Below are 25,539 nucleotides of genomic sequence, written 5' to 3'. Positions count from 1 at the left end.
AGCCAATCACGTAGCATTTTCCCTCGGCCCGCGTTAATTTAACCCAGGTCGTTCTCCTGATTGGCCAACTCCGTATCAGATTGGCAGCCCAACTGGGTTAGCGTCACTGGCCCTGAAGGAAAGAAAGAGCGCCGCTTTCGCAGGTAGCGCGCGCGCGAGAGAGAGAGGTGCGCGCGCGGCTTTGGAACGTAGCCGACGCGCTTCTCGCCCAGCGCCCCCTCAGCGGCCGCTCCGGTGGTCGGAGGCGCCTATTCTCCTGCCACCTTCCCCCCTCCCCCCGCTACACTTGGCTCCCCGCGTGCGCCTGCTATTGTCCACGCCTGCCGTGCTCCTAACTCCAAACGCCCCGCTGTTCGCCGCCGGCTCAGCTCATTGGCCGCGTCGGTTAGATTGGCCGGCGGCGCAGCCAATGGAACTCGGTTTCCAAGGAACCGGCAGGCCCCGCCCTCCGCAGCGCTTGCGGTAACAATATGGCAGCGGCCGCTATTGGCAGAATGGGCTCGTCTTGAGAGCGGCGGCGGCGGCGGCACTGGCGACACTGGCACTGCAGCGGGAAAGGAGCCATCGTGAGCGCCTGCCCTTCTCGAGCGCGCTGCTCCCTTGCCTCACCTCCGCCTCCGCTGTGGGCTGCGGCGCTCGGCCGGGGCGCCCCGAGAGCTGGTAAGTAACGTCCCTGCTTGGCTTAGGGGGCTGATAGAATGAATGGAGGGCTGGCTGGCTGGCTGCTGTGGAAGCGGGAGAAATGGAGATGCGGAGAGAGACGCCCCCTCCCTGCCTGCCTCCTTGTCCTTTCCCCGCCGGGGTCCCCGTCTCTTCTCGCCAGTGCCTCGAGCCGGTAGGAGCGAGGCTGGAGCCCTGCGCTGTGCGCATTTCGCAGGCACAATGAATGGACGGGCGGTCGTCGGAATGGGGACTGCTTTGGTGCGAGGGAGGCCGGGAAGGGAGCGGGCGAGAGAGAGAGACGGCCCACCGGGCTAGTGCTTGTTCCTACGGGCAGTAGAAGCTCCTTTCCGCCCCCCGACTCTCTGCTACCCGAGGGGCCATCGCTCTGTTGTGAACATCAGCTTGGAGGGAGGGGGTGTCTCTCTGTCTGTCTGTCTCTCCGCTTGAGTGTAATCTTCTGCGCTCAGACCCGATGTTACATTCTCGCCGTCCAGGGATTAGGAAGCTGGATAAAGCTTTGGGATAACCTCTGGCTGCTGTGCCTCTGCCGCGATGCGGCCGGTGTGTGTGCAGCTGCGAGGAAAACATTCGCACAATGGCAAGGAGGAAGAAAGGAAGATAATCGTTTGTTCTCCCAGAAAGGGTATAATGGCACAGATGGATCAGAGGGATTTTGGTACAGCCCCCCCCCCAACACACACAAACACACACAGAGTAATCCTTTCCCCAACCTCTCATTTGCATCTCAAATGCTCTTGAGATCAAAGCCAATAAACTGTCCATAGGAGCTAGCCAGTGTAATGTGGAGTGTGCCTCTTAAGCGTGTGGTGGAGTCACTGATGTGCTTGTGTGTTATGATCCCCTCGTTTTGCGACATTGCCACACCGCTAGTACTGCTGCAAGCTGCTTGCGATGTCCTGTCCCATTGGAGAAGGGGGGAGGGTTGCTTTTGTTTATAGACTGCATCCTTGGTCATATTTGGTGAATAGTGTTTAGATTCAAATACTTATAACTCAGGCAGGAGGCGGATGTAGGTGACATATTGCTAAGGAACCAATGCTTATGTAGTCAATTTCCAGAGATTTCTTCCCAGTCATTGATTGGACACATGTAAATATGGATGTAGTGAGTTTTGATGGTTTGATTGGGCAGCACTGGATATCTGGGGTTCTCTGCATAATTCATCCTGCTTTCATGAGGATTTTTTAAAATCACAAATACAGCCTGCACAAAGACCCCGAAACACGGATGGTTTAGAAAGTTCTCAGTTTTTTGGCTGTAATCCTTGTCAGGGAATAAGCCCCATTTAATTCAGGGGGAATTACTTCAGAGTAAGTATGTATAGGATCGTGCAGCATGCTATGTAAAAACTTGTAAGCTGTTTGTTGTGACAACTGAATCCCATCAACATGGAAAATTAGTTTCACTTGAGTTTTTTTCCCTTTTTCTTTTAAATTGCTCTCCAGCTTTCTTGTCAGATCAGTTACATTGTGTCAGTGAATGCATTTTAAATAGCTGTAGATGGATGCCATGGAAAGTAATAGGATTTGAAAATTAACATAACTTCTCTCTTTCTTGCTTGGAAAGAACACTTCTCTGTGGAAATACTCAGTGCTGCTAAGACATGCCAAATTACTTGACAAACTAAAAAACAAGTCAGAATTTAATGTCTGTCTTTAAGTGGGTATGTAGTTTAAGAAGGTAACGTAGTTCTGCTGTAATTTACATTTTGTAAGTCTGCTGCATGCTGTGTTCTGCATTGTGCACCCCCACAAGTGCAGCTTGCTTTGTTTAAGGAACGTATTAGTTGCAGATGATGCAATGCATATGTATAGTGTGTTTAGTAAATATGAATATATAAGAAGAAGCTTCAGGGGAAATATGTTACAGCATTGTTATTGAAAATTAAAATGTACCAGCCTGTTCAGTGTATTGGGTTTCAGAAGTATGTGTACTGTATACATGTTCAGCGTGGTCAAGTCTTGCAAATTTTTACAGTACATAAGTAGATGCTTTGTGTATCTGTATCCTATAAATCTATCTTTGTAGAGTAGTGTAGCAAGCTAATCTTTTAGACCTCATTCCTTCAAACAGATGTAGGAATGGAATCCTAGTGTTTCTTTATCTGGTAGCTTCAGCTTGCTGCTGTGATATAGCATACAAATGAATGAATGCAATGTTTCCATACACAGAGTTCTCTGCTCCCCACCGCCTTCTAATGTAAAGAGGCTCAAGGTAAGGAACAACATGGATGAGTGTGTTTTTGATTGGATACTAGAGGATTGTGTGCTCTTCTCAGATGGGGAAGCCGGAAGTTGAGACTGACTTTCTTCACTCTTGGTGATAAAGTGGAAACCAATCTTTTCTTGTGGTGCACCTGAGTTTGAAAACTCACTGGTGCTCCTTTATCAGTATGAATCAATGGGTGAAGAGATGGACTGCAGTGTTGGGGAGAGATATGGTTCATGTGTTCTATTGTTCACAATACCCTCTTTCTGTATTGTGTGTGCCTTTACTAAGAGTCAACAGGGAAGTGTTCCATTTCTCCAGCACATGAGATTGAGTTCTCACATATGCGTCTCTTGTTCAGTGACCGCAACTATGATTCCTTGACTGCATTAATATATAAGAGAGCCATTATAGATCAAACCAAAGGTAAGGCTTTCATATCCTCTTACACTTCATACAACACAATACAGTAGAACCTCTACTTACGACCGCCTCTACTTGGGCCCAATCGAATTCGTGACCACGGCAAACTCGGAAGTACCATATTTTTCCGTGTATAAAACTAGGTTTTTTTCCTAAAAAATAATGTCAGAAATTAGGGGGTGTCTTATACACGGGGCCATCTCCCCCCCATTTTCTTAAATCTGAGTCCCCCAAAATAGGCGGCATCTTATACATGGGGGCGTCTTATAGACGGAAAAATATGGTAAATACCAGGTTTGCCACAATTTGCGCACACGCAGAAGCAGCTTCTGCCATTTACGCATGTGCAGAAGTGGCTGTCGCCGTCTGCACATGCGCACAATGGTGCTTCTACCAGTGACCTGTTTCGCCTAAAGGACGGGCCACTGGAACAGATGATGGTGGTAAGTAGAGGTTCCACTGTACTCATCAGTGGCATTAATTCCCATGTTGAACAGCAAGTGTTGGACACATCATGTTCTGCACGTGTGAATTGAGCTTTATTCATAAAATGAACATGTAGCTTCCAACTAATCCATAGTTTAGAGAGGCTACCAGCAGGTACTTAAATAACCAGAGATATGAAAGCTCACAGGCATGAATCTGTCATGGACTTGCTGGATGCAAAGGAATGGTGGGATACACCAGCTGGGGAACTCCCAGGAGAAGAAGGCTCAGAGCCAGGGGATTGGTGGTGGGGCAATGATGTGTGGTCAGAGGAACAAGAAGGAGCAGACTGGGAGGAGGAGGTGTTGGAAACAGAAGAGGTAACAGGGTTTAGTGAGCAGAAAGAGACTGTGGCAGAGAGCGTGGCAGAGAGCAGTTTAGACTCATGGCTGGAGAGGAGGGTGGCCAAGAGGCAAGAGTTGAGACAGGCTGTTGAAGAATCCAGGGAGTCTCCCCCTCCTGCTGCAACCAGCTCTCTTCCCCCCCCATTTCTCTTAGAACATGCAGAGAAATGAAGAGAGCAGAGCTCTTTTTGGTTGTGCACAGACATAGTTTGTGACTGTGTGGGAAATACCCTCGAGAGGAGGAGCCTTAGAGAGCGGTGGGAAGATGGGGACCTTTAGTCCTTGCAACTGCCTCATTGGAGCAGTACCTACTGGGAAGAGTTGCTGTGCTCACTAGTCATGCACTATTATGGTTTCTTTGAATAAATAATTAACTGTACTTACACCTTGTTTTTTTTATTGCTGACCTATGCTTGACTCTGACAGAATCCATTATTTCCTTTTGTAATGAACCTAGATGTGCTAGGTGGAAATAACACTAAAATTAGTTCTGTGGCTTAGGATGCAATCCTGTATGTGTAGTTTCCTGGGAGAAGCATGACTTGCTTTTGACTATACAGCAGGGGTGGGGAACTTCAGGTCCGGGGGCTAATGCAGCTTTCTAAGTCTTCCTGTGTGGCTCTCAGGACTCTCCCTAGATCACACCATCTCAGGCCACACCCCTTGCTGACCTCCGTAAGTGCTTTTGCTTGGCTGAGATCAATCCATGAACTGTGATAATGCCATTTGCTTGCTTGGATGGAGATATGTAGGTATGAGTGTGTGTGTGTACCAATCTTTAGCCTGGGTGGAATGTACCCTAGTGTACAAATGAAAGAGTCACATCCAGGGCTCTGTCTTATCTTCCCCTTCTACCCCCACTGTCATGTGACCCCTGGAAGGTTTCCCACAAGGGAACACGGCCCTCAGTTTGAAAATATAGCTGATATAGCTGATATACAGTATATTTCAAGCATAAAACAGTCACTCACATTAAGCCTTGCTTTTTGCTTAGCATGTAATGCAGGAAGAGACTTGCTTAGGTTAAACAGGGTGGGGGGAACAGAACGCTTGCATACCTGGCAGCAGACTGTGGTACCCAGTTCTGGAACCTTCTTTGTTCTAGTATTAAAACAAAAATTGACTTGCTCTTACACTCAATGATATATTAAAGGGATGCTTGGAGATTACAGAGCTTTTGGGTCACAGTAAAACCACAGCTGTTAACTTGTCTGAGGATTACACTGGGGATAAATTCACGCAAACTTGCAAGAGTCTGGAGTTTTTATGTTAAAGGTAACCATGTCATTAAAAACAATATGTGACCATTATGGCATTGAACCCAGCTGAAAAACAGGTACTTATCTAACAGGAGACTGGCACTTCGGTGTTTTGCTAGGGGATCACTTGCCGCTTTAACGTTTGCGTGTACATACTACTGCTTCCTAGTCTCTGATTAGATCTCTTCTTCCCGTGTTTTTGAAACTGGCAGAAACGTTTTCAATAACACTTCAGCACTAAGATAAATGATTCAAGAAGGTTGAATGACACTTGCTGTCATCTTTACTGTTAAGAACCCCAGCATGGGCGAAGCTGAAATGATCCTCAGGGAAATCCCTCCTGCACACTGCTCCTTGATTATAACCATGTAAAACTTGCACTGTGCTAATGCGGGCTGCTCTATTGCGGCAAATGGGGCACTGCCCCACCAACTCCCAGATTAATAATAATTTTTCAATTGATGTTAATGAATGGAGACAATCTGTATACTGCTTTACACATGCAGTTCAGTTTTCTGTATTAAAATGAGACACACAAATCCACACGTGCCTTTGAGCATTCAGAGAAGACTTGACCCTGACAATAGGCCAACATTTTTTCATGAGAAAGTAGCCCTGTGGCTGAGTGTCACAGTTACCCCAGTTTGTCCATTAGGGCACATGGGATAATGACCCACCACCAACCTCATTCTGCCCTCAGCCAGCCTCCAGCTGCCTAACCTCTTACTGAGAACCAACCCAGGAGTTGGCAATGCCTGTAAGCTTCCTCTTCTTTCTTAGCTTCAGGGTTGTCCTTGTAGAACTCTGCAGGGAGGAAGACTCCGCCTACCACTAGTTTCCCTGCCTTCTGCCTTACTAGTCCCAATGGGCCCCAGCCACTGTTGTACTGTGCAAAACAGATGGGAGAATTGCCAGGCCTGCTCAATCAAGGCATTTGGATGTGTTTGTATTTATCACTCATTTTGAGCATATCCTTCCTCTACTTCGCTCCATTTTAGCTGTTTGTTACACAAGCGAAGGATTTATCTTTTGCTATGGCAATATTCATATGAGCATAGGTAAACAACATTGGGTACTTCTGCAAAGCTTGTTAAGGAACAAGTGACTCACTGCTCTCTCCTCAAAGAGGATCTTTCTCATTTGGAGGAATGGTTAACTTTGATTTAAACCTTTTTTTGTGTACATTGGTTTCTGTTCTCCCTTGGACAGAGTGTTGCTCTGTTAACAGTCTCAACATATGTAGGGCATGCTATTTTAAAATGTGGGTGAAATCCAGTGTTGTGCAGGTGGGTGTGCACTTCGAGACTTCACTTTCCTCTCCTCCCCCATTTGCCTTCAAGATCTGTTCTGGAGGTGCCCTCCAGTTTTCTGGAGAAGATTTGGAGGGCTGCAGAGTGAAGAAGAGCAAGGAAAGCCTTGGATACAGGCTGCACATTTTTACTTGTGCTATTTTTGTTCATCAGCATTTTATGTGCAATGCATAGTGCAGTTGGTGGGGGGAGAGAATATAAGGGATTTCTTTTGCACACAGATACTTCATGTGCAGGCTTGAAGAAGTCTCTCTGTAATCCAGCTGTGGCTATAGAAACTTAGGTCGGGAGAACAGGAGGCATGTTAAGCTGAAAGGTATAGCTTCGTGTTAGGACTTTGTAGTTTCTGACAGTGATCTTATGATCCTATGTTTGTTTATTCAAAAGAAAACTTCACTAAGTACAGTGGCATTTAATTTTTGTGTAGGACTGTAGCCTTGGTTTCTATAACAATATATTGCATTTATTGTAGATCTTCTTTATTTTGACTTTTATTTTATTGTTATAGGTTATATGTTCATATGCAACCAAATTTATAAGTCAAAGCAAGTATATTTATATTTTTTTAATTTAAAAAACAAATGATAAAACCCCAAACGTCTTGTTTTTATCCCTCTTCTCAGGTTTTCCCTCATTTCTTACCAAATGAGCACACACACACATATATTACGTTACCTACTTGTAAAATTGTACAAGTGGTGAGTTTTGGATTTCAGTTCCCTGAACAATAAGATATGACTGGCAATGCATTTTGTTTTATAATAAAGTAATAAATTGCCCCTTTCCAATGCCTTTTGAGATGTTCTGGGTTAATCATATTTAAATGGGTTCCTGAAAACTATTTGTGTGATCTTCGTTTACTTGGGAATAGGTTGCACTGATTCATGCCCACCCCCACAGTTTATATACAAGGACATGTACAAAGGATTGTAGTGTTGGGGATATTATGTATTTATAGGAAAAATGTTTTGGGGATATTATGAATTTTTAGGGGGAGAAATGTATTGCCCCTACTGTAATAAAAATGGCAAGGATCAACCACCTCCAAATCAGTTGCCTGTCCATGTCAAGGCCACATATCCACCAGCTTCTTGTTTGCAGATCCATTTGTGGGGTCTGGAATCTGGGAGTGGCTGTGACAGCTTTCCCAGAGCATAGAGTGCATTTGAACGAGCCCTCTCTGAGAACTGCCAGGGGGAATAGGGAGGCTATTTCTTCCCCTCCAATGTTTCATACTCCATGTGTTTTTCTTCTGCTCCCCATATAAATCAAGAGTACCTAATTGCTTGCCAACTCACATATTTTGACTGCTCTTGATAATCGAGCAAAATCTGTGGTTGCTCCTGACTCTTGCCCCTTCCCCTACTTGTTTGAAGGGCAGGATCTTGCCTCTGACATTGGTTCTGCTGCTTCCGAGTGCCTCCAAAGTTCTGTGCGACTGAAGATACAAGAGCTTGCTGCTCACCTGCGCAGAAGAGTAGAACCACATTCCTGTGCTCTCATTAAGTTTCAGAAGCACCCAGAAGCTCAGCACAAGTAGATTAAGGCGAAGGCTGGTAACTTAAGTCAGGGGCCTGCAGAAGTGGCAGCACTGCTTGCTGCCTCTAAAACCCAATGAGTGTTAAGAACCACTGACTGCTTCTCTCTTTGGACTTGAGCAGGAGTCTACAGAATAAAGTATGTGTTTGCCAGTGACAAGTGTATATGGACATTTGCTGCTTCTTGGCTTTTTTATTATTATTAAGGGGTGACTGTTGGACCTGGGTTCTTGAATGTTTTTTTTGAATATGTTCAAGATCTGGCCTTTACCTTGCTGAGAATCTTTCCCTTTCCCCAATCACTTTGGCCTCCCCTGTTGAAATTTGAAAGGGCACCCAGTCTGTTGGTCAGAGTCTAATTGAGCCAGGTTTTGTTTTTTTTAAAAAAAGAAAAGGATGTTGGCTTAAACAAAATGATTCTTTGGGGTTCAGGGAGCCATGACTATTTAACGTGGCATGGTACTGCTTTAAATGTATAGTGCAGATGAGGCCTATTTGCTTGTTGTATGGTAATGAAAATAATGGTTTGCGTGATAGTTTGCGTATTTTTCCACAGAAACATCCCTTCAGGGACACTGCTCCTCTTCTTAGAGTTTCTCTACTCAAGATAGCACTCAAGCGCACATAAATCATATTGAGCTACTCCTAAACTTGAGCTGCAGGATTGAAAGTTATGGTTTCCATAGCAACTGTTACTGAAGCCTCTTCGGATGTATGCAACATTTCCCCCTTTTAAAAGGCTTACCCTTTCATGCTTTATCACGTCAACTCCTCCTTCCTGCCCACACCCTGCTTTCATTCCTCCCACTCTCCTCTCAGCTCTTCTTTCCTTTCTCATTTTCCTGCTTTCTCCTGTTCATCCCACAAACAGCTTCATGACGCCTTTTGTGCTTCCACCTACTCTTGGAACAGCTGCAAGATGCACGGACCAGAAAATCGCTACTTAGACATCAAGTGTCTGTTGCCCCTCTGTGCTCTTTGTTATAACTGTGTGGGTTTCTCCACCCCCAAACAACAACAGTTCCGACAAACAATGTGTGATAGCACTCCACAGTACAGATAGGAGATTAGTCACTTTTAGATTTGGGGGGGTAGTCGGTCTTTTGGAGCTTGTGGGTAAATATGGGCATATGGAATTGTGATAGAGTGCTATGGGCACCATCCCTTCCTGGCTGCTTCCCCTGCCCCCATGTCACCCCAGAGAGACAGACATGCATATTCTTTATTTTTTATGGGGTTCAGGTTAAATCCAGAGCCGGTAAAATCTTCAAAACAGATTTTCTTGAATTTTCATGGTCTCCAGAAAACTTCTGTCAAATCATAGCTTCTGATAGTAAAAAATCACAAAAGTGGTGCTTGCCAGCATCACAAAACACACTGAACCAAGACACAAAAGCTCATGATTTTTTTTACATAGGATGCCAACAAAACTACCAACAGATTGCAGAACGCATCACTGAACGCACATAGAGTTGAAAGAGAATGTGGAAGATAGTGGAAAGAACATTTCTGACTCTTGCCTTTATGGTTTTCAGGCAAAGGTAATAATAAAAAATAATACAGTTCTGTGTCTTTATTCCCCACCCACTAAAATCTATATTTATGTAAGAGGGATGTGCCGTTGAGTTGTGTCTTTGAAATAATTTTCGGCTGTTCCAATAAAATAACTTTGGAAAAAGAACATTAAATTTGTTGTTCACGTGTTTAATTCCATACTAACTGTACATTATTGAAGTACTCCCCAAATCAAATATTTGCATTCAATTATCTCAGGATAACTGTTTCTATACACAGAACTCGTAACACATGAAAACTGTTGCTCTGCTCTCTAGATTGTGGTTTAAAGTTCGTGGTTTACTTCACAATCTATGTAATGTGGTCATCCATCTATTGAAAACACTGCTAAACTGGAATGAATATTTCTAGATGCCTGTAGTATTTGAAGTTATAATTTAGAGTCACAATTAAAACTAGATATTCTATAAAGCTTTGTTTTATATGGGTGTGTGGTACGAGCAGTCTACATAGACTCAATAATGACTTGCTGTTGTTGCTTCAATTATTATTATTTATTATCTGGGAAGCAGCTGCCATTTCGTTAGCTATATATCACTCCACTAGAAACCCAAGGTTAGTGCAATTAGCAGTGATTCCATAAAGCCTGAAGGTTGCTTGGGAATTCCAGGCATAATTCCTTAAGTGTAAGCTCCGATACAGGAGCATTACATTACTGAACAGGGCACCTTGGGAGATTTTGTTTTCTCTTGTTTCAGCACAGCCAGTCTTCCTTTGGATGCACAGTAGGCTATGTAACAATTTTCATTTTAATGAGTTTCTCTTAAGGTATGGAGGAAAACCCTGTATGAACCTCCCTAATAAAGAAAGGTGGATACATAGGGTGTTGTATACATAGGACGTGGATATTTGTGGTACTTCTTAAGACTCTAGTGTATACATTATAGAAAGGAGAAAGAATCTGAAGAATGTTCTATACATAAAACTCATCTAGAGGGTCAACAAAAGTAGAGCAATGGCTAGTTTTTGCTTTGTTTAATTTTATGTAAACCACTGAGAAGCATTTCTGAAGGGTGGTATACCTATTTTAAGGATTAGTTTATAGTAGTGTTTCTAATCAGATGTGAGACATTAAAGCAAATTTGCATCTTTGTTCTTGGCCCAAAAGATGCACATGCAAAAACTGGTCTTGAAAAGGTCACGGGAAACCTCTGTGGCCATGACTATGCCTCCCATTTGAAATCAAATTTAAACCAAAACCATTTAAATTTGGCTGGATTGCATACTTGGTGGTTGCAAGATGTGCTGGCAATGTCTTTCCTTGGTGGACAGAGGGTTCTGGCTAGCTGAATTTTCCCACGCTACCCAACACTTAGGGACACTCTTTTGGTTGGCATGTGTTGTCAGCGAAACAGGTTCTTCATGGGTGGCTTTTACTCATAACTGATTAGTCAGGGGATTATTACATAAGTGGGTTGGTGCAGAAGATGTCAATAGAAAGAACATGGCTCATAAGAAGAGCAGGAAAAGCTCAGGGTGAACTGAATAAAGTGATGGGATTGACCTTTGTGCCGTATTCCCATACCTGAATATGAATCATCCATTAATCATATTTAAGAAATGGACTTAATTATCTTGGGGTGCAGCTCACTTATGTATCCCCCTGCACAGCTTAGCTTTCCCAACCCTCTCCAGAACACCTCTACACCAGGCCGCCATTGTGGAACAAGCCCATCATGCCAAGGCTTCAGTACCTTTCCTGGTAACATCTAACAGCTTGTTATTCCCCAGTAATCTTCTGTGTGACAGCACCACTTTTTTCCTAGAAGTAACCTGCACGTTGGGACGTTCAAGCCCTTCCAGAACACCCAGTAGCTTATTATTCTTGGAGTGTTCAGGCTAGTTGTGGTGCTGAATGTCAGTGACAGCCTGGTTGTGTCATCCTGTCGCTCAGAGATGGCCTCTCTAGGACATGCCCATGTCCTGTTCTGTGGAATCACCAGTTATGTGTCTAACTGCTTAATAAAACAAATACGGTACTTTGACATTTATTCATTTTCATTCTCTTCCGGGATGAAAATCAGACTTCAGAAAATAGAATGCCATCCAGGTTCACTGGTGCAATCCACCAGTGATTCCAAAGTGCATGTAGCTAACATGGAGCTTTCAGATATTGTGGGACTCTAGCTCCCATCATCCCAGCCAGCTTGACCATTGACCAGGGATGATGGAAATGGTAATCCAGCAACACTTGGAGGGCACCATTTTGGCTTCCTTCACTCTGACGTTTGTCTTCCATTGGCATTTCACTGAACAAGCAAGAGACTGTTCATTGTTTTCTTCAATGCATCCTACCCTATTATTGAAAAAAAAGTCTTTTGCAACACTGGTGTTTTAATGCAAGAATGATCTCATAAAACTTTGAAGAACTTCCATCAGTTGTGCAGAGATTTACCTGCAGAGATCCTCTGAAATCTAAGGATTAAAACTTGGCATATGTATGTGCTTATTGTGCCAGGAAATATCCCCCCTGTATTACCCTGTGTATTAAATGTTGCCATTACATCATTTAGCAGGCCTGTAGCCGCATGTTTTATGATATGACACCATGAGGGTAGATAGGGAGAAGCCTGAGGCAGTATTTAACAGCAGTACAAGCCTAAGATTGAAACTTTAATTTACTAAACAGTAATATAATAATGCTTATTTCCATATTGTCAAAAGTAATGTCCTTGCCCATTGACTTGTTTTCAGGTTGTAAAAATCCATGCCCACCTGTGCAGGAGAATAACACTGCTGTGGCCAAATGGAGCCAAATTGCTTTTACTGGCAAGGGAAGTATAGAAACTCTGGCAATGGACAGAAATAGACAACATCTTTTTAAATTATTGGCTAACAGACAGAAGAAAGTCTTTATGAGTAACTGTGTAGCACCCTGCCTGCTTTTAATATTCTTGGGCACTTTAGCCAATTGAGCTGCTCTTTGGCTATACTCTGGTCAGTTAGGGAGAATATGATGTTTCTAGTCAATCAAGGTTTGGACAACAATGGGGAAATGTCCGCAATGTGCTTGTGGCTCTACAGTTTCTTAAGCTGCAGGTCAGGACAGCATTTTGATATAACAAATGCATTTTGTGTGTGTACAAACTGGTGTTTTTTATGGCAACACAGACCAGCCAGTTGTGGGTAGACTGCTGGGTTGTGGGGTATACTTTCCATCTTTCTTCCTTCTCACATTAATTTCTTCTGGGTATATTTGCTCCCCTGCTTCTGTTTAAAATGCTGTTCTTTGGAATGTTGTTGCTCACTCTGTCCACACCTTATTCATTTTAGTGTCTCCTGCTAAGCTTTTGGGTTAACAAACTGGTAACTGAATGTTCTCTCTGGTTGTTCTTATCTTTTTCCTGTTTTGCTGTGAGACAGAAAAAAACTGAGTGCAGCAAATCTCTGATGCTTGAGGATTTGGCTGCAGTAAAGAGGCAGAAAATTTAAAGAGATACTGTACTCTGACACAAGAGTGTAGATGTGGGCCATAAAGAAAATGCATAATCTGGAGGGCATAGCTAACTTATTACTTGCATGCTATTAACACAAGAGCCTGGTGTAAGAGATGTGAAGCAGGCTCCTGTGCTCTCTGCCTTCTTCCCTTGTTGACATGAATCGTGATTGTTTCTTTTGTGTTAACCATAGGTAAAAATGTCTTAATGAATAATAAAATTGTGATCCAGCTTTTAACCAGCATTCAAAGCTCCTTTGAAACACTGGCTAAAGCTAATGCTGATTAACATGCAATGCATATCCTGTACTAAAAGGTAAAGATAAAGGGACCCCTGACCATTAGGTCCAGTCGCAGACGACTCTGGGATTGCGGCGGTGTCATGTGGCCAGCATGACTAAGCTGCTTCTGGTGAACCAGAGCAGCTCACGGAAACACTGTTTACCTTTCCTCCGGAACTGTACCTATTTATCTACCTGCACTTTGACGTGCTTTTGAACTGCTAGGTTGCAGGAGCAAGGGACCAAACAATGGGAGCTCACCCTGTTGCGGGGATTCGAACCGCCAACCTTCTGATCGGCAAGCCCTAGGCTCTGTGGTTTAGACTACAGCGCCATCCTATACTAAACAATGGTTAATTTAACATGACATCTACAGTGAGACAATGTACCTATTTTGATGAATCTAGTGTGTTGGATTATAACTCAAGGTGGCCATATGATGGCCCTTAATTTTGAACTTTAAAAGGAGTTTATCAAGGGGTCTAAGAAGATGATTTTTTCCCCATGATGGGCAACTTCTTGAACTGGTTGTCCCTGGGCCTCCCTCTCTTGGGCAAACACAGTTTGCACAGGGCAGTGCTTAGGTTTGGACCTCTGTTGTGCAACATTCTTAATCTGAAACAGTTACCCTCAAGTGCAGAATATCAAGTTTAGTCTTGAAAACACTTAACATGCAGACATATATCCTGTTTTGGTGACTTGCACGATTTCACTTAATGTTGCATCACTACAGCTGGGAAAAAGAGCAGAGTACGCCAACTCTGTCCCTCTTCTCAAAAAACCCCATTCTGTCTTTCTGACTTTGTATTTGCTGGTGTACCACATAGAGATTTAAAAAATAATAACTAATTTATAAATGCTTTTCAATTAATAAGTAAAATATTTTCTTTTGCGATCCTTCATGGTCCTGTGGAGTATTAGTTACATTGAAAGATGACATGTGAAGACTACCCAGTGAGCTTCATCATATCTGAGCAAAAATTTGATAGGAGGAATGTTTGAACCTGTAGCATTCTTTCAAACAATCCAGCAGTTTTTGGCCATGGTTTTTTCAAGCATTTTTCTGTAATCCTGAGGGCTAGAGACTTTATTGACTCTCAAAATCTGACCAAATTTTTTTTTTAAATATTTTTTATTATTGTAAAGTTTTTCTTAAAATGTGACAAAATTGTTGCGCAAAAGTATTCCAGAGCCACACATCTTCCTAGGCTAGTTCAGCCTTAACATGTTATCTTGTATTTGTGTCTCATCATTCTTCACGTACAAGTCACTTTAATTTCTTTAGATACTGATTTTCAACCACCTACTTTTCAAGTCAAGCTTCTAGTTTTTTTGTTTTTAGATCATTATCAGAATTAAAGATTCTCTGGGTCAGTGCTTTAGTTAGATTCTTAAAGCTCAAATCTACACAGACAGACATGCCCATGATCCATGCTAACAATTATAGAACACTTCCACTGAAATTGTCCTTTCAGGATTGATTTTTAAATGGTTTTTAGTGAAATGGTTCCATTTTAATGGTACATTGTTAGACGACAATGGAACTATGTAGGAAGGGTCTGATTACTAATGTTGCTCATGTGAGACAAAGACTGTAGTTCACTCCTGGATAATAGCATTTCTACTCTCACAAAAAGTAAATGTAGGCATGGTGTCCTATAAGGGAAAAAAATCCCAAATCCATACCAGGCCAGTCAAAATGTCTTCAAATAGTGTGTGAGCTTTCAAGATGTCTAGAAGCTTCATTAAATCATCAGATTTAATGATAAACAAAACTGGGGCTGTGGGGGGAGGGAGGTGAAAGTTAGTTTACGGCAAAGTTATGAATTTTAATCTCTCTAAGAACTCTTAAGATGAAATGAAGAAGTAGGAGTCATTTGAAAAAGAAAAAGCTTTTAAAGTGCTATGCAAGTTTCAGATTGCCTTTTGGGATGGAGACACATGAAGAGAGATATAGAAAGTTTAATAATAATAATGCAGTGACTGTTTCCCCATCTCTAGAAAAATAAAATGTTTGTTACCCAGGTCTGTCTCCATTGTTAGAAAAACACAAGACCCTTCAAAGGTATAAGAGAGGAAAAAAGAGAAACTACACAGTTCTTTTATTAAGTATAGGATCATTTTAGGTTTTTAGTTTTAAAAATCAACAGAAACCAGATTGGGTCATTTATTATCTGAGGGAAACATTCCAATTGCAACTATCCAATTCAGAGTATGGTATCTATCTATCTATCTATCTATCTATCTATCTATCATCTATCTATCATCTATCTATCATCTACCTACCTATCTCTATATCTTTTTATCTAGCACACCTAAAATTAATCAGAAAAAGAGATGATTTTATAAAGTATTTGCATTATTATGAAGATGGGTAAATTGCTAGCTGTTCCTAAAATTGTGTGATCTGTCTTTTTTGCCCTCAGGAGTCACAGCAATAATGAGTAGCAGACTTTTGGGCTGGGGAGGAAGGAAATCCTACAGTAGATATTTCATCTTTCCCTGGTTACTGGGAGAATGTGATATTTAACACTTTCTTGGCAGAAACAAATATATATACCTGATCTGGCTGTCACGTGAGTCAGCAGAATAGTTCAGCCCTTGCTGTGTTACTTAATCCTTAATACCAAACTTCACAAACATTTGAAAGCGATGTTTTATTAGATTTTTTTAAAAAAAGATTGGCCAAATTAAGGAGTCCATGACGTTCTAGAAGACTGCTGTAAGACCAATAGGTGGGAACTTTCTTAATACAGGTGACTTGGATGGGACTTAATTTCTGCCAGAACTGATTCCAGCGTCAAGGTTCAGTCTGGGAACACATGAAGTAATAAAAAGGGAGGGTTTTGTTGAGCAAGTGCAGCTGGATTCAGAAGTCAGTGGAGGGATGTGGAATGGAAAGTTGATAGGGTGAACCAAACAGACATTCACAAAAGTGATATGCAGATTAGGAAGTTATTTCACTTTTGTGAATGTCACTGTCTGTTTCAGTGTGATATAATCTGAAAATGAGTAGCGATCTATTTGGTCTTTAAATGGGATGAACTCCTTTAGGATTAATGAGCTGGAATATGTATGAAAGAATATGTTATTTCAAACTGCTAACAAACAATCAATAACTAATTAGCAGAAAATAGGTTTGATTAAATGTAGATTAAGCATAAAATGATTTCCCCAAGAGCCATCTTTGGATCTTTTCTTCTTTGATGAAACCTTGTCTGTTGATATAAGATGAATGTAACTTTAAAGGCTCTTATTTACTTTAAATCTAAGAATGATGTTTTTTTGGAGAGATGTCTCTGGAGACAATTATCACATCTCACAGAGAAAGCTTTTAGTTTTGAATACAACTGTGCTCATCTGACTAATGAGTGAATGAATGAATAAATAAATAAATAAATAAATAAGTAAGTAAGTGATGATCCTGGACACTTGACTACTCTAGAGAATTAACTTTCATCATCAATATATGGTTGCTCAATTCAAATTATGGATCTCTCTCTCTCTTTTTAATGTTGATTGCATTAGCAACTCTAACAAAACACCCTACATATTATTGCAATCTTTAATGTTGTATCCAAACTGCTTTTCTGTCTTTTTCAGCCTCTTGTACCATTTCTTTTTGTGAGAGACATCCATAATTCCTATGTAGGGATGGGAAACAGACACACAGAGAGAGACTTGCTCATGGTAATCTTATAACTGGAGCAGTGATTTGACGTCTGTTATCCCAGGTCCCAATAGATTTTTCCTGGGACCACATTGGATGTCAAATGTTATCATTTCTAGAAAATCCTTTTTTTTTAATCGAACTTATTTTGTCTCGCAAGGTTATACAAAGCAAAAGTCCTTAAAGGGGAGAGAAAAATAATTTCAAATTGATACAAAAGGTTGGAATGTTAATACAGTAGGGCTAGACTGGCACATTCCGCCAGTGCAAGGATTTCTGCTTGTGCAGTGGGTTTTCTCTCTCTCTCTGAATCTGTTCTAGAGGGTTGGGGGAACTCAGAAGAGATTTAGGGGGCACGCAGGTGGAGCGTAGAACTTTCTGTTGTGCAAGTAAAAGCCTTTGTGCTGATGAGACGTTCACTTAGCAATACGTTGGATACAAACCTCAGCTGTTAATAAAGCTCACTTGTTCCTGGGATTGGTGAAGATTGTCTCCTTGGAGGTGGAGCCCCTGATACTAATTGTGGTTGCTCACTGTGGGCAGGCCAGGAGGTCCTAGCATATGTTTTCCCTTAGTCAATTTCTCTGTGCTTGTAGCCAGTAGCAAGGGTGTAACTTTTATTTAAGTACACAGAACGACTCTGGATTTTTTTTAATGGCAAAGTCCACCTTAGAAAAGCGAGCAACTTGTCTAGAATATCCTTTTCGGAAAGGAAGTCCTATATGGCAGAAAAATACAACCGTTGACTTGTGTTTCAGATGGGCTTCTTGGAAGTCATGTGTGCATTAATATAAATAAATAGAATCTGAATTACAAGAAAACTGCTGTATTTTGGTTTCCATCTATATATTAAATTATAATAGAGGCTGTCTGGTTTACAAAGCAGACACTGTTAAAACCACAGAACTGTGAGTCTAAAGGGCTGGGGTAGAGTAATGCTGCCACTTACCTACCACACCTACTAAATGGTTTCATTCAGTCTTCCAAGCATTACCAAGGAATTGTGGATCTGAATGTGTTTTAGCAACTTCCTTTGTTGTTTTTGCCTGAGAAATTTGACAGCTAGACTTGCCTCTGACAACTGGGAGGATTCTTCCTAGCTTGAGCGAATAAGTGAATGACTGAATTCAGTATTGTTTATTTCTCACATAATGGACATTGACCACAATAAACTTCTAGTACTGGCTAGAGAAGTGTGGGAGAGTTTTGTGCATTGACCATTTCTGGTTCCTTGGACATGGTCTTCTGAAGCAAAGAGGCAGGTTTAAGGAACAGGATATTTTAACACAGATGTAAAGCAGAACACACCTTTCCCCGCATTTGAACAATTTCTGGCAAATATGGAACTTTGCTTTAATATAACAGGCTTTTTTTTGGTAGGTGCAATTAGTCAAAGCATAAATCCTGGTTCACTAGCCAAAGGATAAACCAAGAGGCAACTGCACAACTTCCTTTTGCACTTATTGGAGATAACTATTCATCTACCAGATAAGCCACATATGATGACTGTTGTTGTTGTTGTTGTTGTTAGTTACTTGTTACCTGAAGAAACTCCAAGTGACTTGCAACACTGTTATAAACCAAGTATGTTATGCATAACATAAAATGTAACACCTGCTTCCCCATAACAGCTTGTAAACCAATTTGAGACTTCCCCCCTTAAAAATATAAAATGGTATATAAACAAAATCAATAAAACAACAACAACAGCTGCAGGAAGCTTTGGCACCACAAACAATGTCATCTTGGTTTATTAGAGGCCGGGGCGGGGCGGCGGGGGGGGGGGGAGAAAAATCTTTACTTGGTGTCAAAAAGATGTCTAGGAAGGCATCTCGCTGGGGAGTGCATTCCATAGATGGAGACCCACAAATGGAGGGGCTCTCCCTCCCTCCAAATCTGCCTTGCAGAGGGGACTTGGAGAAGGGCCTCAAATGAAGATTTAAGGGTTTGGGAGGGGTATTGCAGAACACAATACAGGTGTTGGTGATAGGGTAATTCCCCCCCCCACTTTATAGCATGAAACATGCATCAAAGCCTAAGTATTTGTAAATATTGCATTTTTATGTTGACTCAGATAATCATGGAAGCCTAGGTATAATGACAAGTGAGCAGAAGAGAAATTGCTTCACTTTTCAGAATTTAGCTTGGAACATAGTGTGATTCTGGATAAAAATATTGGCAAAATATGTTCTATTTTAAGGCAAAATATGTTCTATTTTTGTCATGGGTAATGCATGACAAAGTAGGCTAAGGTGACTTTATTTACCAGGCAGCATCCAGTGAAGATGCTGTGTAAACTTTCCAGCACTCATTAGGCAAAAGCCAGTTTTCTGTTGGCAAGGATGGATACCTCATAAAATATGCCGGCTACTAGCACATAAATCTGGCTGAAACATTTGAGAGTCTATCTCAAAAGAATAAATTAAAATAAGTACAACTTTGTTGTTTTGTTAGAATGAAACGTGGTAATTTATCTGTGAATGATTGCAGGATCTGGGTCAGTTCATATGGGAGAGGCAGTCCTTGAGGAGATCAGCTCCTCCTCTTAGTACTCCACCAAGGCTACCTTTATCTGGGAGAAGAGGAGGAGATATAGAACAAGGTTGAGCTGAAGATGGATCAGTATGTACTGGTAAATGGATATATAACTTCTAGTAGAATAGCAAGACTATTCTTAGTTAAGTTAAAGTTAAACAGCAACAACCACAAGGTTTCCCCACTCCTTGTAAATTGGGCTGTATGAATCTCTGATCTGTAGTAACTCAAATGTAGATTTGTTTATGTGGGTCATCCCAATTATATGGGCTCATGATGTGCAAAGATAAATGGCTCCATCTTTGAGCCACTGCTTTGCATCTGGCTCTGTCTGACAAAGAAGATCTCACAAGCAGTGATGTCTGCTTTCTGAGGGGGGGGGAATGAATTTGAATTTTAAAATATATGTGCAAAGTAGAGTAATTTGTATTAGAAAATTTTCAGTTTGCATTAGAAAATGTCCTGGTACCCGAGAGAGTGATCAAAATTAGCATGTTTATTTCACTTGCATTTAGTAAGCAAAGCTAAAATCTCTGAAACTGCCATGCTTCCTGAATATTTATTTGCAGTTGGCACCCATTCATTGTTACTAAGATGAAATTGAAAATTTTCCGTGAAAAAACAAAGCCCTGGAAATTTTTCCATCACCGTTAGCAAATCGGAAGTCTGTCCATATATAATGCAGAACAATGCAGCATACACGTTTGAGGGGGAGGGAGAGTTTCACTATGGTGGATTTTCTTATATAGGCTCATAAAATATAGGTCTCCTCTGGTCTGTCAGGTTATGTAAATAGAAGCATATACTCTTTTGTGAGAGAGAAATGGAGCTGTAATAGAACTGTAATCGTGTCTGTGTGTGTGAGTGTATGAGAGGGGGCACTGACACTGGAAAAGGTAAGGTGGTCTATGGATCTGGGAATATGGCTGCATCCTATTACTCTATCCCCACACTTAATTTGACACACTAGCTAAACCAAAGGCTATGCAGGATTCCCCACCTTGATACATTCCCACACTTTCTTGGTGGCAAGCATATGAGTGGAAGATGTTTGCTCAAGCAAGGCTTCGCATCTGGCATTGCCTTTTTTTTTTTAAGTGGCTGTATCTAGTGGCTTTTTAATTTTCTTTCCTTTTGTGGTCAGCAAAAGCACTGCCGCAGTAAAGCTGGGGACAACAGAACTGTTTATACCATCAAAGTGTCTGTTGCAAATCGTCTTTCCTTCCCATGGTTATATTAAAGCAGTCTTTGAAAATTGTGGGCGGAATAGTTATACGAGACAGCAGATCTGTCTATAAGAGGTGTCTGGACCTGTTTATATTTCAAGGGTAGACATCTTACCTTCCTTTCTTATCTATCGAAAGATCATTTTGTTCGTAGAAAGCTCTAGGCTTTCCCTCCCTTCTATCATACATTGCAGGAAAGGAGAAGCAATTATTTGTGAGCTCCCTTAGCTGGTAAATCATTATGGTTAGTAGAAATGCCCATCTACCCAAACCCTTGACAGGATGGTAAAGTATAATTTGGTCTTGATAATCCCAGCTGCTGTGAAATTGGATGAACATATAGCTTCCATGAAAGCTGTCTGCCTTTATTTTTTCCAATCTGTGAATTTGCTGTGTTGTCAGCCAACTTGGATGGGACTCACCAGCTTGTGCAATAAAGTGTTTACAGCGTTTCTGAAAGACTTGCTAGGTAGCCACCTTCTGTGCTTATCCATCATCTTTGGATCTGCTTCTCATGAGATACAGGATTGATTGACTTATCAAACGCTTGTCAGTCTCTTTTCAACTAATATTGGTTCAAGATTCTTCATTTGTTTATTGCCTTCAAACCTTCTCTTTGTCATCCAAGTTAATTTTTCTCTGGGAGAAAAACTTTGATTTTTATGTGGTGCCATAACATCTGCCCTGTAATTGAACAAAGAGCAGAGACAATTTCTAGTCTGGGTGAATATTGCCACTTAAAAAAAGAAGAGAAAATACAAGCATTAAAGGTCTACTAATAAAATGATGGCCTACTTTTAGGATATTTGCACTTTAGCCATATTTATTTATTTATTCAATTTCTTTGCAACCCATTTCTATACGTTTCTTGTACTTTATAAGGTGCTTTTAACATTTTGTGCCTTACATATCTTCAGCAGGTGACCTTTTCTCTGTCACCACATCACCCTGCTGGGAAAATGGCTATTAATATCACAGAAACTCTCCTAAGAGTAAAGTTGAACACTGTCGTTCTTAGTAGTAGAAAGCAACCTGAATATGAGAGATCACCCATAGTCCGTGATTATAACAAGCCATGAAAAGCTTTGGCCTTGTGTGCTTACCCATCCCCTGTCCTCTTTGGCATGGCTGTGAGGAAGCATTTGGAAGCTTTTGCATCCATTTCAATTGACCACAGTTTGTCAGGCTTGGATGAAACAACAAACTGTGGTTATGCTGAACTGGAGCTGGAAGCTTCCAAACTGCTTCTTGTAGCTGCATTTGAGAAGGACACTGGAGGAGATAGCATGTGACCCCAAGGTTCACTGCAGCTTCTCATCAGATTAAATGATGATTTATGATGACTGAAAATCTCAATCTCTCTCTCCCTCTCCCCCTTTTCTTGCTCTCCTCCCTCCTCCAGAAACGTTGGCTGAAATTTTGTTCTTTTTTGCAACTTTCTGTGTGAAATAACAATTGTGATTATTCCTGGGAAAACCAGATTCTATTATTTAGGGAATAATTCATTGGAGGTTGTATTTCTAATGAATATTTTTGTGGGTTTTGTGGGTTTAGTGAAATGTCTTTTCAAACCGCCAGGGAAAATCCAGTTATATGCTCAACAACTTTCTGTCCGGATTTTCACTGTTTGAAATATGGCATCCCTAATATGTTCCACATTTCCTCCAAAGAGTTCAGAGTTGTATACATGGTTATGATTTCATCCTTGCAGCAACTGTGTGGGTAGGTTAGTCTAAGAGATGCTAACTGTCTCAAGGCCACCCAGTGAACTTCATGGTTGACTGGGGATCTGAACTTGGGTCTCCCCATTCCTCTTCTTATGCTATTAGTACTGCATGGCACAGGTTTATTGTTAGATGGTTCAAATAATATGGGATTTGCTTATGGTGGGGATCTGTTTCTTTCCTCTGAAAAAATGTATACTTTTTGATTCCCTGGAGTGGTTGATATCTTGCTAGTTCTAAATTCTGAAACTGTCTCTAAAATTACTTCTAATTCTCTTCAAGTGGCAAAGATACCAGAAGTGAATACTATACCTGCAGAAGTGTCCTCTTGAAATGTTTTTCCACTTCCTCCCAGTAATAGCAAAGCCAGTTCATTTAGCTATCCTTGCTACAGGAGAACAGTCTCTCCAAGCCAGGTGTGCCTTGAGTTAGCCAAGAAAATGACCCCTGTACTCACCTTTTCACACCAGGTTGGACTGCAAAAATCCTGAGGATTGTTAGATTCAGCAGCCTCCTTTCTCTCACAGAGGTGACGTACCTTGAGCAAGGGTGACTCTCCATCAAAATAAATGGCTCAGGATTCAGTTTAGCTTTTTAAATTTTAATGTTGCAAATAAAGAGGCAGATAAATTGCATCCAGGTTGTCGTAACTTGGAAGGAATGCCCTCTCCATTGCTCTGCACTATATCCTTGATTTTGACCAGCAGCTTTCAAATCAGATATGTATTCAGATGGTCTCTTTCTTCCCCCACCCCTGGTTTTCAGTGTGATAACCTTGTCACTGTTGGAGCCTGAAAGTCTAGTTCTATAGTTTAGCTTGTCGCCTCAGGAATATTTGACCCTCCTCCCATCATTCTGAAAGGCAGATGAAAATTGAAGGTCATTCTGGGGGGTGTGGTGAAGGGGAGATGGTGTTCAGGCAACCAACGAACCTCCTTCATATTCACCTTCTGTGTTTCCTAAACAGCAAGGTATGCTGTTTATTGTTTGTGTCTCAGGATGAAATCCTGGTTGCATCAAATTCAGTGTTGCTTTGGCTTCTAACTTTAAATGAATGCCTTTCCTTAACACTATATTAAAGGAAATACAATGTCTGTTGTCATCACAAAATATTTTAAAAAATCTATTTCTATATTAGTGGTGTGTGGTGAATTTTTTTGTAGGAGAACAGTTAGGGCCGAGGTGCCAGCTTGCAGGGGCGATTGTGGGGGTGGGGGCAGGTGATGTTGTGGGTGTGAGTGTTGCGCCTCCTGGCCTAAGCTGGGCAGAAGCTTCCTGGGCTTTGGGAAGGAGGCTCCAGGCTTTAATACTTTAATACTCTAAGTTAGCAGGAACATTTAGGGGACTAGCCTAGTTCCCTATGTCTACTGACTGCATGCCACTGTTCTGTATATCTACTAGCTTTATAATAAAGGTTGTGGCTACTATTGTAAAACTACATGTTGGGATTTTGAATTAAGTAAACTTTCTTAGTGTTTTCTTACTATGGGCGATCCTATTTTTGGATGAGGCTCAGTCACATACTGCCAAATTCAGGCTGTGCAATTAAAGTTTATTTGGAGGTCTTGCACAACAGACCCACTTCCCATTTTTTGAAATAAGGAAAATGGCAGGAAAATGCACTGGAACATGTAGGACAATGCTTGATGCAACATCATGTCACCTCCCCCCCCAACACAAATTGAAATAAAAGCTTAGTAAATAGCTGGCACCATCCAACTTTCATGTGAACAAATCAGGTGACAAGTCACAGCAGACTGATGTGACTCCAGTGCCACCTCTCACCAGTGAAAAGTTGTCTTTCTCCATGGAGGTACCTGGGGATAGATCAGACAGTGAGCCTACTCTGTACACCCCTGTCACTAAGGTCATGGGGACAAGTGTTCTGCAGACTCTGCTAACACAGTGTTTTACCTGTCCCACACTTCCAAGGGTGAGCTTCAGGGACTGTAAAGTTTGGGACAGTGTCTTAGCATATGCCTAGCCATGAACTTAGGCCACTGTGACTCCTGCAATCTGATTGCTCTGTAGCCTGACTTTCATAGTGTACAGACCTATGCATTAAAGCCTTTGGCAGAAATGAAGTTGGGTTTCAGAGTACTGGCAAGGGGAAGATCACTTTGTCTCCATCTACTGGCCAGGGAAGGAGCGGTTGAAGGGAGCCTGCTGCCCCCTCATCCTGTTGAAACGCAGTCAGCTCCACCATGAAGATCGTTTGACCGAAATGTGAGATATAGAAATAATCTAAACAAATACTGTCCTTGTAACTAGCTAAAATTCAGGCAAGTCCTTTAAGCATATACTTGAACTCTACTTCAATGCAATTTTAAGCAAGTCTTTAAAGCAAAATGCTATAAAATGCCTTTTTTTTAAAAAGTGAACAGATGGGGCTTTCAGCTTGACTGGACTCTTCAAAAAGAACTCTCTCTGAAAATTTCTCATTGCCTGAAGACAGCGAACAAGCTGATTGTACAGTCTTATATGGTTATATTACAAACTAAATCCAAGCTCTCACATCCAACTTAGGGGTCTTACAGCTCCAAGGGGTGATCTGTGTAAAGAAGGACAGAAGTGGATTAATGTGAACTTTTCCCTCCCTTATTGGCCTTGCGCAAGTTGTTCTGACAGGATTAGAGTCTAAGAAGTTGGAATTGGTTGTGCTGACAGAAATGCAGGCTGGCAGCAAGGAGGAAGGGATATAAGCACCAGTGATTTATTTTCTAGGGAAAAAAGTCTTGCATCTGTACATGTAATAAAATATTTACTATGGCAGCTTTTAAAAACTTTTTTTGTGGGATGTATTTATAAACATTTTTAACATCGCTTTAAAATTGACTTTA

At 41.5% G+C, this 25,539-nt stretch overlaps 1 protein-coding gene and 1 long non-coding RNA gene across 8 annotated transcripts in view; one reads left to right on the top strand and one right to left on the bottom strand.

Annotated features, from left to right (window-relative positions):
• Positions 1 to 394: 394 nt before the first annotated feature.
• TIAM1 (TIAM Rac1 associated GEF 1) overlaps positions 395 to 25,539 on the top strand; it is a 188,219-nt gene continuing 163,074 nt past the window's right edge. For 2 of the 7 annotated variants that reach the window (XM_053386581.1, XM_053386580.1), the window contains exon 1: positions 397 to 660. The gene's annotated coding sequence lies outside the window, so the exon portion shown is untranslated. Of the gene's footprint in view, positions 661 to 1,886; positions 1,995 to 9,693; positions 9,794 to 25,539 lie in introns of those variants that run through there. The other 5 variants (XM_053386573.1, XM_053386577.1, XM_053386582.1 and 2 more) reach the window with 4 other exon arrangements.
• LOC128412962 (uncharacterized) lies at positions 5,964 to 11,565 on the bottom strand. Its single transcript, XR_008330204.1, has 3 exons — positions 11,522 to 11,565; positions 8,998 to 9,164; positions 5,964 to 6,208 (listed from the first exon to the last, which is right to left on the bottom strand). It is a non-coding gene; the product is annotated as an uncharacterized LOC128412962 (long non-coding RNA).

Source organism: Podarcis raffonei, chromosome 4 (genome assembly GCF_027172205.1).
Source record: "Podarcis raffonei isolate rPodRaf1 chromosome 4, rPodRaf1.pri, whole genome shotgun sequence".
NCBI lineage: Eukaryota > Metazoa > Chordata > Lepidosauria > Squamata > Lacertidae > Podarcis > Podarcis raffonei.
This window is presented reverse-complemented; position numbering and strand designations above follow the sequence as displayed.